The 12,263-nt window shown below is 34.1% G+C and overlaps 1 protein-coding gene across 9 annotated transcripts in view; it reads right to left on the reverse strand.

The window, feature by feature from the left end:
- ZNF148 (zinc finger protein 148) overlaps nucleotides 1-12,263 on the reverse strand; it is a 155,761-nt gene that overhangs the window by 99,065 nt on the left and 44,433 nt on the right. For 5 of the 9 annotated variants that reach the window (XM_054479707.2, XM_054479708.2, XM_063661688.1 and 2 more), the window contains one exon: nucleotides 5,125-5,260. The gene's annotated coding sequence lies outside the window, so the exon portion shown is untranslated. The remainder of the gene's footprint in view (nucleotides 1-5,124; nucleotides 5,261-12,263) is intronic. The other 4 variants (XM_054479706.1, XM_063661685.1, XM_063661687.1 and 1 more) reach the window with 1 other exon arrangement.

The raw sequence follows: 12,263 nt of genomic DNA on the forward strand, positions 1-12,263 counted from the left end.
ATATTCAAAAATCCAAATACAACAAAAGGTCCCATGCTCAAAAGCTAATACATGCCATATCCCTCCTCTAATTTCATTATTTTTAGGGAGGATCAGCCAAGTGTAAAGAAAGAAAACTGAGGTAATCAAGCCCCACTAATATGTGAATAATTAACTGTCTCTTCCTGTTAACTCCTCAAAAAGGCAACTGCTTTCTAATCCAAATGTGTGTATAATTAATGGAAAGTCAGGGGTTAGGGATACTACACAGAAGAGAGGAGGAAAGAAATAATGCTTCCTTTAAATCTTATTACTCACATGGAAGACTGATTTGGAAGGGAAAAGAAAAAATTAAACAATTAATTTCAGCTTCAAGGAACCTCTGTCCAACTAGAGAGAAAAGAAAATACGTGGAGTAATAAGCCACTCTGAGCTCCCTGTGAAGACCCTTTATCTTGTAGAGACCTTAGGCAGATGACACCACAGAGTACAAAATGGCAGCGCTGTTAAGAACCAAGACACACTGGACAATGATGTCCAAGGGCTAATTCAGCTAAGAATGAGAGACAATCCTTCCTCTGCACTGCAAGTTACCCAGAGCAGAGAATGATGAAAACTACAACAGAGCAGGAAAGAGAAAGGAAGGAGACCAACTCAGGCCAGTTTCTCCTAAATCTCCCTTTCGCGGATTACTTCAAATTCTGCATTCTTCCCCCGCTTCCATGATTTATTCTTCCCTCATCACCATCCCTCTGTAAGAGAAACTGTCTACAGGGGTATCTAGGGGGCCACAACACAACTTCCAGTTCCATTAAATTTCCCCTCCCTGCTCCCACTCCCAACCCCACACACACCTGACATCCTTCCTATTGACACATGTTTAGTTCAGCTGTGTAAAAGCCTAACTGTAGTGGCTTAGGTAACCCTCTAGTCATTTAAGCCTAGTGGCAGAGGGGTACTTAAAAAGAACGTAAATTATCTGCCATTACCTTTCTCCTGTCTACCAGAAGAAATAGCTGACTCTTCTTGTGGTCATCTTCTAATTTAATGTTTCTAATCAATTATGTGTAAGTAATTAAAAACTAAGCTTTATAGATTTATATTAAGTTGAAACACAGTAAACAGTTTTGGGTCAGGGCTTTTAATAAGGAATTAAATACATAGGCTTTTAATACAAATGTTTTTGACAATTATTTCCAAAACTCGGGGAACTGTCTGGGCTTGTCTTCAGAGGACAAAGTTAAGAGAAGCATTAAAAATGGACAAGTTGGGCACTACTACTCATTTTTAATCAAATATACAAGGCTCTTAAAAATGCTTGCTTGTTCTACAAGGGCCAATTAAAAATTGGGAAAAAAAATGCTTGCTGAGGTTTTTTGTAATGGGAGTTTTATACAATTAATGAGGTCTTTCCAAATTAATATGTTTATGTCTGTATTCTAAAATTCAGAAATTATGAAAACCTGGAGAGGAAAGACAACTAATGTGTGCTGAGGTGTAAGACACTGTGCTGGGCACCTTTAAATATATTACCTTACTTAATATTTACAATAACCCTCAAGACACTAACAGCATATCCCCATTTAACAGGCAAATTGGGGCTTACCCAAGGATGCACAGCTCAGAAGTAAACTGGGATTTCAAACCAGACTTACCTGACTCAATGCACTTTTTACCTTATCACACTATTTCCTGACTTTAAAAGGCCCTGGACACATTAGGAAGTAGTTGAACTCTCATTGCCCTCTCACCACCTGCTCTTAAGGCCTTCTATCATCATTGCTTGGCTTGGCAAAGCAATCAAACTGTCCTTAGCTGACTACTCCATCTCATGGCTACCATGGGAGAACTTTCTGACACAGAATCCCCTTTTCTCCTGTGGGAGGATTCAACACTTTCCACATTTTCTATTTTTCAATTTCTATCCGTTACTCATATCTCAGTGAATTTCTCCTCAGCCATTCTTTCTTTTTCATGGGTTTAAATATATCTTCTTAAGCTACCTTCCTTCCTCTGTTTTCTCAAAGCCTTACCAGGAAAATCTCTCTACCTTCCCATTTCCAATTGGAAATTTAAAAATAATCCTAAATATGGCTAATAAATGTAAAACCAGTCAGTCCTAATGATACACCTGTATCAAAAAGAGGGCTGTACATTTTAAAATGAAAACAGATTTGAAGGTTTGTGCCATATGCTCTAAAATTTTTTAAAGCACCAAGTTCCCTTTCAGAATGTATATGAACATCCATGTGTCACTTATTACCTTTAATTAATCTGCATTTGAGCATGAAAGAAATAAATATTTCTCACTTAGAAATCCTACGTTTCTGTTTCATGTATTGAGTTTGGTAATAATATTTTCCATAAACTTTTTTGAATAATATGGAACTTCAACTATGAGTCAAAGCAGGTTATAATAGGCAAGCTTGTGAACCTAATCATCATTGTCTTTTGTATAAAAAGAGTAATTCCCAACTTAAAATATTCTCACAAATTCAGTAATACCTCTTCCCTTGACTTTGTAACAGAACCCATTCAATCTAAAATGAAACTTCACTTGTAAGCCAAAAGAGAAGCACTCAAAGGAACTTGTTCTGAAAACAGGTAACAGAAAAAAGCTAGATTTCACAAATTACTTCCGATCCAAAGCACTCTGTTATTTGGAGGATGCCAGTTACATTAACTTGGATATTAACATTTCTAACCCATGTTTCTAACCGTGAGAAATTACACCTTAAAAATATCAGCATTAGAAATACAAATATCAACCAGCCTCCAGATCATTTGGTGAGATGAAACCCATGATTAATACCAAAACCTTTAACAAATTTGCTATTTGTTATTCTGAAGAAGTTCTGTATTTGCTTTCATCCTTGAAAAGTATAGTTTTGATCTAAGCACAAACTACTTCATCTCTTATTAATAAAACAAAATCTATTTCTTGTCTAAGTACATTCAAAGACCTCTTCAGATATACCTCTGTATAACTACCATTTTGTATCTATAAAACATATCTTCTAAACCATGTTAATTTTTAAAGTACTACTATTTCAAAATATCCTAATAGGAACATCATTTATAATAATGGTAACTGGACAAAATGGTCTCTGATCAGTGCTAACAAGAAAAGATGTTTAAACAAATATCTATTTCAATAGCTGCCAACACATTAATCAGAAAACTTACATGCTAACAATAATCATTTTATATGACTTTAAAAACCTAAAAACTTTTAAAAAAAACTCTATTTTTTCACCACAGAAAAATAATTTATAAATATTTGAATAAGTCAAAGTTAATAGGCATTTCTATACCACACTGAAGCCCCTCTCAAATAAAACAGAATCTAGGCATATTCTGCATTCCAAATATTTATCATCTGTTTCGTAAAACAATGTAACATCAAGAAGACAGTAGTATTTAGAAATACTAAAACATCAAATTTATGGAAATTCAAACAGTTTAAGAAACAGCTATAATTTATCTTCACAACGAGAGGGGGAGGGAAAAGGTAAAAAAAAAGTTCACACAAAGCAGAATCCGACATTCTGTTGGATTTCGTCATTGCATCCATTACGTTTTATGCCAATATCAATAATTCAAACATTAATATTCAAATTATAAAGTTTCTGTAATCTTACATAATAAGAAGAAATATTAAAAAAACTTCTTAAAAGAAAATTTCCCTGTATACTATGAACAAATGTTAAACACCTAATTTTTTTTTTTAATTACATGAGATGGGACTGTGCACATACCACCATGCCTAGATTGGTAATGGTTATTTTTAATACATACTATACAGTAACCAAGACTCATTCCGGAACAACAACAAAAAAGTTAACTGTTTAAATCAACAGTTTTTTTTTTTTTTGAGAGAGTCTCGCTCTCACCCAGGCTGGAATGCAGTGGTGCCATCTCGGCTCACTGCAAGCTATGCCTCCCGGGTTCCCGCCATTCTCCTGCCTCAGCCTCCCGAGTAGCTGGGACTACAGGGGCCCACCACCACGCCCGGCTAATTTTTTTTGTATTTTTTTAGTAGAGGCAGGGTTTCACCGTGTGAGCCAGGATGGTCTCAATCTCCTGACTTCGTGATCCACCTGCCTCGGCCTGCCAACGTGCTGGGATTACAGGCGTGAGACAATTTTTTTTTTTAATGAAAATAAATCTGACTCAAACCTTAATGTGACAGATAGCTGGCTATCTCCCCAGAATCTGTTCTCTCCTTCTTATGCAGTAATAAAAATTAAGTGCAACATATGGCTGCCTAGGTCAGAGTCACTCACTTCCCAGCCTCCTTTGCAATTGGTTGTGACATGTGACAAAGTTAGAGCCAAAGGGATCTGAGTGAAACTGATATACACAAACTCCTCTTAAAGGTAGAGAGAATGCCCTTCTCTTTTTCTTCTTATTAGCAGACACAATGGTAACCATCCTCACCCACAATATAGAAACTGCATAGAAGAAGAGCAGAGAAAGACAAAGGAGCCCTGGGACATAGTGATTTTGCAGCCTCCATATAATCTCAAGATAGTTTACATAGACTTTTCAAGTAAATATAAATATATTTCTACCTTTATAAGCCTCTGTCACAGTAGTCAAGTCTATCTGCTAATATATCAAGCTTAAGTGATTACTGAATTATCTGTAAGACTGCTTCCTTATATTAGTGCAGACATACATACAACATGTACAGATGTATAAAAACTGATATGTTTTCTCACATTTTAAAAATTATATAGCAAACATCATTAAATTTGACTAACATGTCTAATTTTCCTCGGTGTGAAAACAGTTTCTCTGAAAATTCTGGGAAACTTAATACGAGTGTACATGAGTTCAGGACAGGGGGTAAAAAATGCTATACCCTGTTGAGAAAAAGTGTTAAACCAAGAAAATAACTCTCAATTAAATTTCACTTAAGACTACACATTTTTGTGTGTGCTAGAGTCTAAAATGACATCATTATTCATCATTTAAATTCATTTTCTCAGGAAAAAAATTAGTTTCTTGCAAATATAAATACCAAAACTTTAAGAAACTATTGTATAAATTCAGTATAAAATTCTAGCAGCTGAACACAATGACTTCATATTTGAAAAAACTTATTTATTCAAGATTATGAAACATAAGTATTAAAATTACCCGAGACCAAGGTAAAAATGAAGACTTCAAGGAAAGGAATGCTGTAGAGTTGAAAAAGAAATCATGGTTGAGTTTCTACCTTTCATAGGCTTCAGAAATCCTCAATACCACCTTAATCACTTACGCCATCCAATTCCTACAATAAAAGACACACACAACAAACATTATTTATGGTAGGAAAAGATACCATACAAATATAATATGTGCAAATTGGTAGGAATACTGAAGTGAAAATTCTTTCTAAATACAGTAAGTTATGACTGAATGACCAACGTACTGGCTTGTTTTTATGTTTGAAATTGGGAAAATACAATAGTGGTAAGTAGACAGTAAAAGAGAAATAAACTTGGCCTTATAAAGAACAATTGCCGGCCAGTCGCAGTGGCTCACGCCGTAATCCCAGCACTTTGGGAGGCCAAGGCAGGCAGATCACGAGGTCAGGAGATCGAGACTATCCTGGCTAACACGATGAAACCCCGTCTCTACTAAAAATACAAAAAATTAGCCAGGCGTGGCGGCCGGCGCCTGTAATCCCAGCTACTCGGAGGCTGAGGCAGGAGAATGGCGTGAACCCGGGAGGCAGAGCTTGCAGTGAGCCAAGATTGTGCCACTGCACTCCAGCCTGGGCGACAGAGCGAGACTCTGTCTCAAAAAATAAATAAATAAATAAATAAAAATAAAAAAGAACAATTGCCTAGATGCAGAGTCTACAGCCTCAAAGATACAGGATATTCAATGAAATTCAGATAATTACAAACCTAAAAGGTTAGAAAAAACAAAACTTAAGAAACTACTTAACAAACAGTAATCATATCTGCTTTGTTAAAGTCTATGAAGAGAGAAGAAACACAATGGCAGGCCTCACAAACAGAACTAATGCATGCCAAAACGTAAAAGAAACATTATATAAATTCAACATAAAATTCTAGTGGCCAAAAACAATAGAAATGATTATGGCTATAAAATCAGCAAGATTCCCAGCAAGATTACCACTGACAGAGAAAAGCTGACAAAAAAGATAGATAAAATCATATGGAAAATTTTTAGCACATTCAAAACAAAAACAGAGTATAGGCTATACACAGGAAGAAAACTTCCTGACAGTAAGTATTCTGAGCATAGTTAACACACTAAAGATTTTATGGAATTTCCTACTCTGGAGGTTCTTAAAATATTAGATTCCTATCTATCAAGAATAGTTCGCATACACTCCTCCTTCACAAGAAGTGTGGAGACCAGATGATACATGAAAGATCCTATGATTTTACATTAGCTTATGATGGTACAAAGGCAAAAAGAATAGTCTTTCCCACCTACATCCATATCACTAATGATTTCCTCTTTGAACTTCAGAAAGTATAATATTAATTCATTTTTTAAAAAACATTTCAACAGTTTGTATATTTTTTTAAAAGCTCAAATTCTTGTAGAGCTATTCACCTCTCAGTACTCCTGCATTTCAGAATTTTCCTGGATATTCATGTATATCTCTTTTTCCAGATACACTTTTGTGCAAAATAAAATTTATTTTTCTCAATAGGATTGTATCATATATAAACTATAGTGAAATGACAACAGTAACAATAAGAGGGGAGGGGCTCATCACAATCCAGAGTTGTTACAATATATTATGTAAAATATCTATTATGCATGTTAAATATGTTAAAAGGAACTCATGTTTTCAAGTTTTTTAATTATGAAAAACTGCAATCAACAAATAAGAGACCTTCAACAAAGATGCAGAAATTATGTAAAAGAACCAAATGGAAATCCTAAAGTTTAAGAATACAGTAACAGAAATAAAAAATTCATCAGAAGGGCTCAACAGATTTATGGCAAAAGAAAATTAGTGACTTTTAAGATACATCAATAGAAACCATCCACTCTGAAAAACAGAGTGGAAAAAGATGGAAGTAAAATGAACAGAGCCTCAAAGACGTATGGAACAACATTCAGCTTACCAACATTTTGAGTACCAGGAAAGAAGAGAAAGAGCAGAAAAAAAAAATTAATAAAATATTGGCCAAAAACTTGCCAAATTTACTTTTATCTTTTTTTGAGACAGAGTCTCACTCAGTCACCCAGGCTGGAGTGCAATAGTACAAACTCGGCTCAGTGCAACCTCCGCCTCCCCGGTTCAAGCGATTCTCCTGCCTCAGCCTCCCGAGTAGCTGGGATTACAGGAACCCACCATCATGCCCGGCTAATTTTTGTATTTTTGTAGAGACAGGGTTTCATCATGTTGGCCAAGCTGGTCTCGAACTCCTGACCTCAGGTGATCTGACCATCTTGGCCTCCCAAATCCCCACCTGTGCTGGGACTATAGGTATGAGCCACCGCACCTGGCCCCAAATTTAATTTTTCTAAGGAAAATAAATCTACAGATCTAAGAAGCACAATGAATTTCAAGTAGGAAAATATCAAGCAACCTACACCTGGACACAACATAGTCAAACTTGTTGAAAGCAAACACAAGGAGAAAAATCTTGAAAGCAGGAAGAGAATAATGATTCAGCATATGCAGAGATTAGTGGCTAACTTCCAGTTAGAAACCATAGAGGCAAGAAAGACAGTGAAATCACATATTCAAAAAGCTGAAAGATACAGCTGTCAACCAAGAAGACAGCAAAACTATCCTTCAAAAATGAAAAAATATTCCCAGATAACCAAATACTGAGAAAATTTTTTTTGCTAGTAGACCTGCCTTAAACAAACACTAAAGGAAGCCCATCAAGCTGAAAGGAAAAGACATCAAACTTAAATACACAGAAAGAATTGAAGAGCACCAGAAATGGCAAATATGTGGATTAATTCAAAAAAGACTCCATAAACATATTTTTCTCATTTCTTCCTCCCTTTAAAAGACCTAAGAATGTATAAAGCAATGATCACGACACTGTACTACTGGGTTTATAATATATATAGATGTATATTACAATAGCAGTACAATAAAGAAGAGAAAATGGACCTACACTGAAAGAAAGTTTCTTTATCTTACTGATAATAAGCAGCCTGTTAAAATGCATAATCCTGACAGCAACCACAAATAAAATATCTTTAAAAATATACAGTTAAAAAAATCAATGGAGTAATTAAAATGGCACACTAAAAAGTATTTAACACAAAAGGCAATAGAGGAAACAAAGGAACAAAAACAGGAGATATCTACCTATATCTATGTAAAGATACGTATATATATAAAGGATCATATCATATATAAACCATAGTGAAATGACACTATATATATGTGTATATATATACTTGTTTTATATATGTATATATATATTTTTATATATGTATGTAAAGATATATTTTTATATACGTATATAGATATATATCTTTTTATATACGTATATAAAGATATATATATCTTTTTATATATGTAAACATATATCTTTTTATATGTATATAAAGATATATGTATATATGTATATAAAGACATATATGTATATAAAGATATATATATACACATATATATGTGTATATATATAGTATGCGTGTGTAGCAGATACCAAAATGGCAAATGTAAATCCAACCATATCCCTAATTGAATATGAATGGTCTAAATAGTCCAATGGAAAGGCAGCCACTGTCGGAAAGGATAAAAACACAAATTCCAACTATACGCTGTCAACAAGACATATCCTACATTCAAAATTGAAAGTAAAAGGATGGGGAAAAAAGGATATACTATAGAAGCAGTAACCATAAGAGACAGAATGGCTATATTAACATCAGACAAAACAGACTTTAAGACTATAGAGACAAACAAAGACATTTCATAATAATAAACGGTCAAAACATCAGGAAGATATAATAACTGTATGCACCTAAAAAGAGTCCCAAAATAATGAAGCAGTAACTAACATTATTGAAAGGAAAAATTAAAAATTCAACAATTATATTTGGAGATCTCAATGTCCCACTCTAAATAAGTGATAGAATAATTAGACAGAAAATTAGCAAAGACAGAGAAGACCTGAACCACACTATCAACCAACTATACCTAAGTGGCATTATATAGAAAACACTAGCAAACAATACTAGAATACATATAGTTTTAAAACATTCTCTAGGACAGGCCACACGCGGGGCCATAAAATAAGTCTCACTAAATTTAAATGGATTGAAGTCATAAAAATATGTTGTCTGAGCCGCACAAGGTGGCTCACGCCGGTAACCCCAGCACTTTGGGAGCCTGAGGTGGATGGATTGCTTAAGCCCTGGAGTTCAAGACCAGCCTAGGCAACACAGCAAGACCCTGTCTTACAAACAAATACATTTATATGTTCTCTAACCATACCAGAATTGAATTTGATATCAACTAAAAAACTGCGAAATCCACAAACATTTGGAAATTAAACTTCAAACTTCTAAACAACAAAGACAAAATGTAAAGGAAAATTAGAAAATATTTTTAACTGAATGAAAATGAAAACAAATATCAAAATTTACAGGATGCAGCAAACGCAATACTTAAAATATACAGCTTTAAATACATATTTGAAGAAGAGTCTCATATGTATCTTCCTATCAAAAAATGTAACTGATTCGAATACTCTTTCTTATTCTTCCATACAGTTTCAATTTTTTTTTTAAGTAATATGCTCTCAGGCATTTTATCTTTGTAGTTGTCATTATGAATGTATACCTATTCTTCCATCATGAGTCCCAATACCTATTATCTATATTTTAAAAGATAATTATTTATGTATGTTCATTTTCTTCCTAAAGACACCTGGCCAAACTAATTTAAGAAAAAAAAGAAAAAGAAACAAAATTCAAAGTATGATAAGTTAGAGATTCATGTCATTCAGAGATGCTACAACCTGAAGCGAAAAGTGAGCCCTACAATCAATGACAAAGACCTTTTAAATCTAACACAGAACTGTTCTTCACTGCCCACCTCAGCCATGGAAGATGAGATTACTATATTCAACAATAAAAAATGAAAACTGTTGGGCAAAATAATAAAATCAAAAGATGTGCAAAAGTAATTTGTTTAATAAATGACAAGAGGCTCACAAAGAAATGGTAAATATTTGAAGTGATGAAAATACTCTAATTAGCCAGATTTGATCATTATACAATGTAAGCATGTATCAAAATACTCAAAAATAGTGTTTATTTTGAATATACAGTATTTTTAATAGTGTATAAAATTTAAATATACACTATGTATGTTACCATAAATATACACTATATATGTGTCAAGGAAAAATAAAAAACATTATACCCTCATAAGTATATACAATTGTCAATTGGAAAACTTAAAAAAAAATGACAAGAGGCTCCTTTCCTTAATATACAAATATATAAAGAGCTCCATAAAAGGGCAAAGCACATGACCAAATTGGTAACTGAAAACACACATTATGGCCAATAATAATGGAGAAAATCCTCAAACTCACTCATAAGAAAAGAAAAGCTAATCAACAAAAAACTGACAAATATTAAAAAGTTTGACACTAGCTAGTGTTGTCAAAGAGATAGAGAGATCCCCTCTCTCATAGACTACTGATATTTGGCCTTATTTTTAGAGTTAGGCAATTTATCTGCCAAATTGTTAAATGTACATAATCTTTGGTCCAATAATTTTTCCCTTCGGAATTTATACTACAGATATATATATATATATCTGGATATGTATAGAAATTGTCTGGAAGGATATACAATGATTATACTGAATGGGGAAGGGTTGGAAAGCCTTTTTTTGATGTTATTCTCTATTGCCTAAGTGTATACACCTATTATAATAAACATGAGTAAAGAAGTGAAAAATGTTGAACATGACAATTATCAGCAGATATGGAAAAATTTATATATATATATCTGTAGTATAAATATATGTATAGATATATATATCTGTAGTATATACATATGTATGTATATTTATATGTACATGTATATATGTATATTTATACTACAAATATATATATAAAATTAAATATATATAAATTTTTTTTTTTTTTTTAAAGACAGAGTCTCGCTCTGTCGCCCAGGCTGGAGTGCAGTGGTGGCATCTTGGCTCACTGCAACCTCCGCCTCCTGGGTTTAAGCGATTCTTCTGCCTCAGCCTCCCAAGCAGCTGGGATAACAGGCACCCACCACCACGTCTGGGTACTTTTTGTATTTTTAGTAGAGCTGGGGTTTCACCATGTTGGCCAAGCTAGTCTCGAACTCCTGACCTCAAGTGATCCACCTGCCTTGGCCTCCCAAAGTGCTGGGATTACAGGCATGAGCGATCGCGCCTAGCCAGATATATTTTTAAATATGTGCAAAGGTGTATCCAAGAATATTCACTACATCATCATTTATAATAGCAAAAAAAAAAGCCTAAATATCCGTAAGTAGATGACTAGTTAGAAAAATTATGATATGTCCAAATATTAGAATACTACGCAGCATAAAGTGAGAAGGAATGATTTGCAAAAATGTGGAAGTTTATTTTTTAATATTACTGAATAATATGGTGTGATCTCATTTGTGTAAAAAAATGTGTAAATATAAGCACACATATAAATGCTTGTACATGTATAGAAATTGTCTGGAAGGATATACAATGATTATACTGAATGGGGAAGGGTTGGAAAGCCTTTTTTTGATGTTATAACATTCTCTATTGCCTAAGTGTATAAACCTATTATAATAAACATGAGTAAAGAAGTGAAAAATGTTGAACATGACAATTATCAGAAGACATGGAAAAAATAGGAAAATCCTAAAATATGGCCGCTGAAACTCCAAATAATTTCAATCCACAAGGTGAAAAAGAATTCTCAGGCTGAGCGCAGTGGCTCAGGTCTATAATCCCAGCACTTTGGGAGGCCAAGGCGAATGGATTGCTTGAGCTCAGGAGTTTAAGACCCGCCTGGGCAACATGGCAAAACCCTATCTCAAGAAAAAACACAAAAGTTAGCCAGGTGTGGTGGCACGTGCCTGTGGTCCCAGGTACTTGGAAGCCCTGAGGTGGGTGGATCACTTGAGCACCACAGGTAGAGGGTGCAGTGAGCCAAGATCACACCACTGCACTCCAGCCTGGGCAACAGGGCAAAACCCTATCTCAAAAAAAAAAAAAAAAAAATTCTCAAAAAACAAATTTTAAAATGCACAGAGAAATTTTAGAATTTTTATGATCA

The sequence above is a fragment of the Pongo pygmaeus genome, chromosome 2, assembly GCF_028885625.2.
Source record: "Pongo pygmaeus isolate AG05252 chromosome 2, NHGRI_mPonPyg2-v2.0_pri, whole genome shotgun sequence".
Taxonomy (NCBI): Eukaryota; Metazoa; Chordata; class Mammalia; order Primates; family Hominidae; genus Pongo; species Pongo pygmaeus.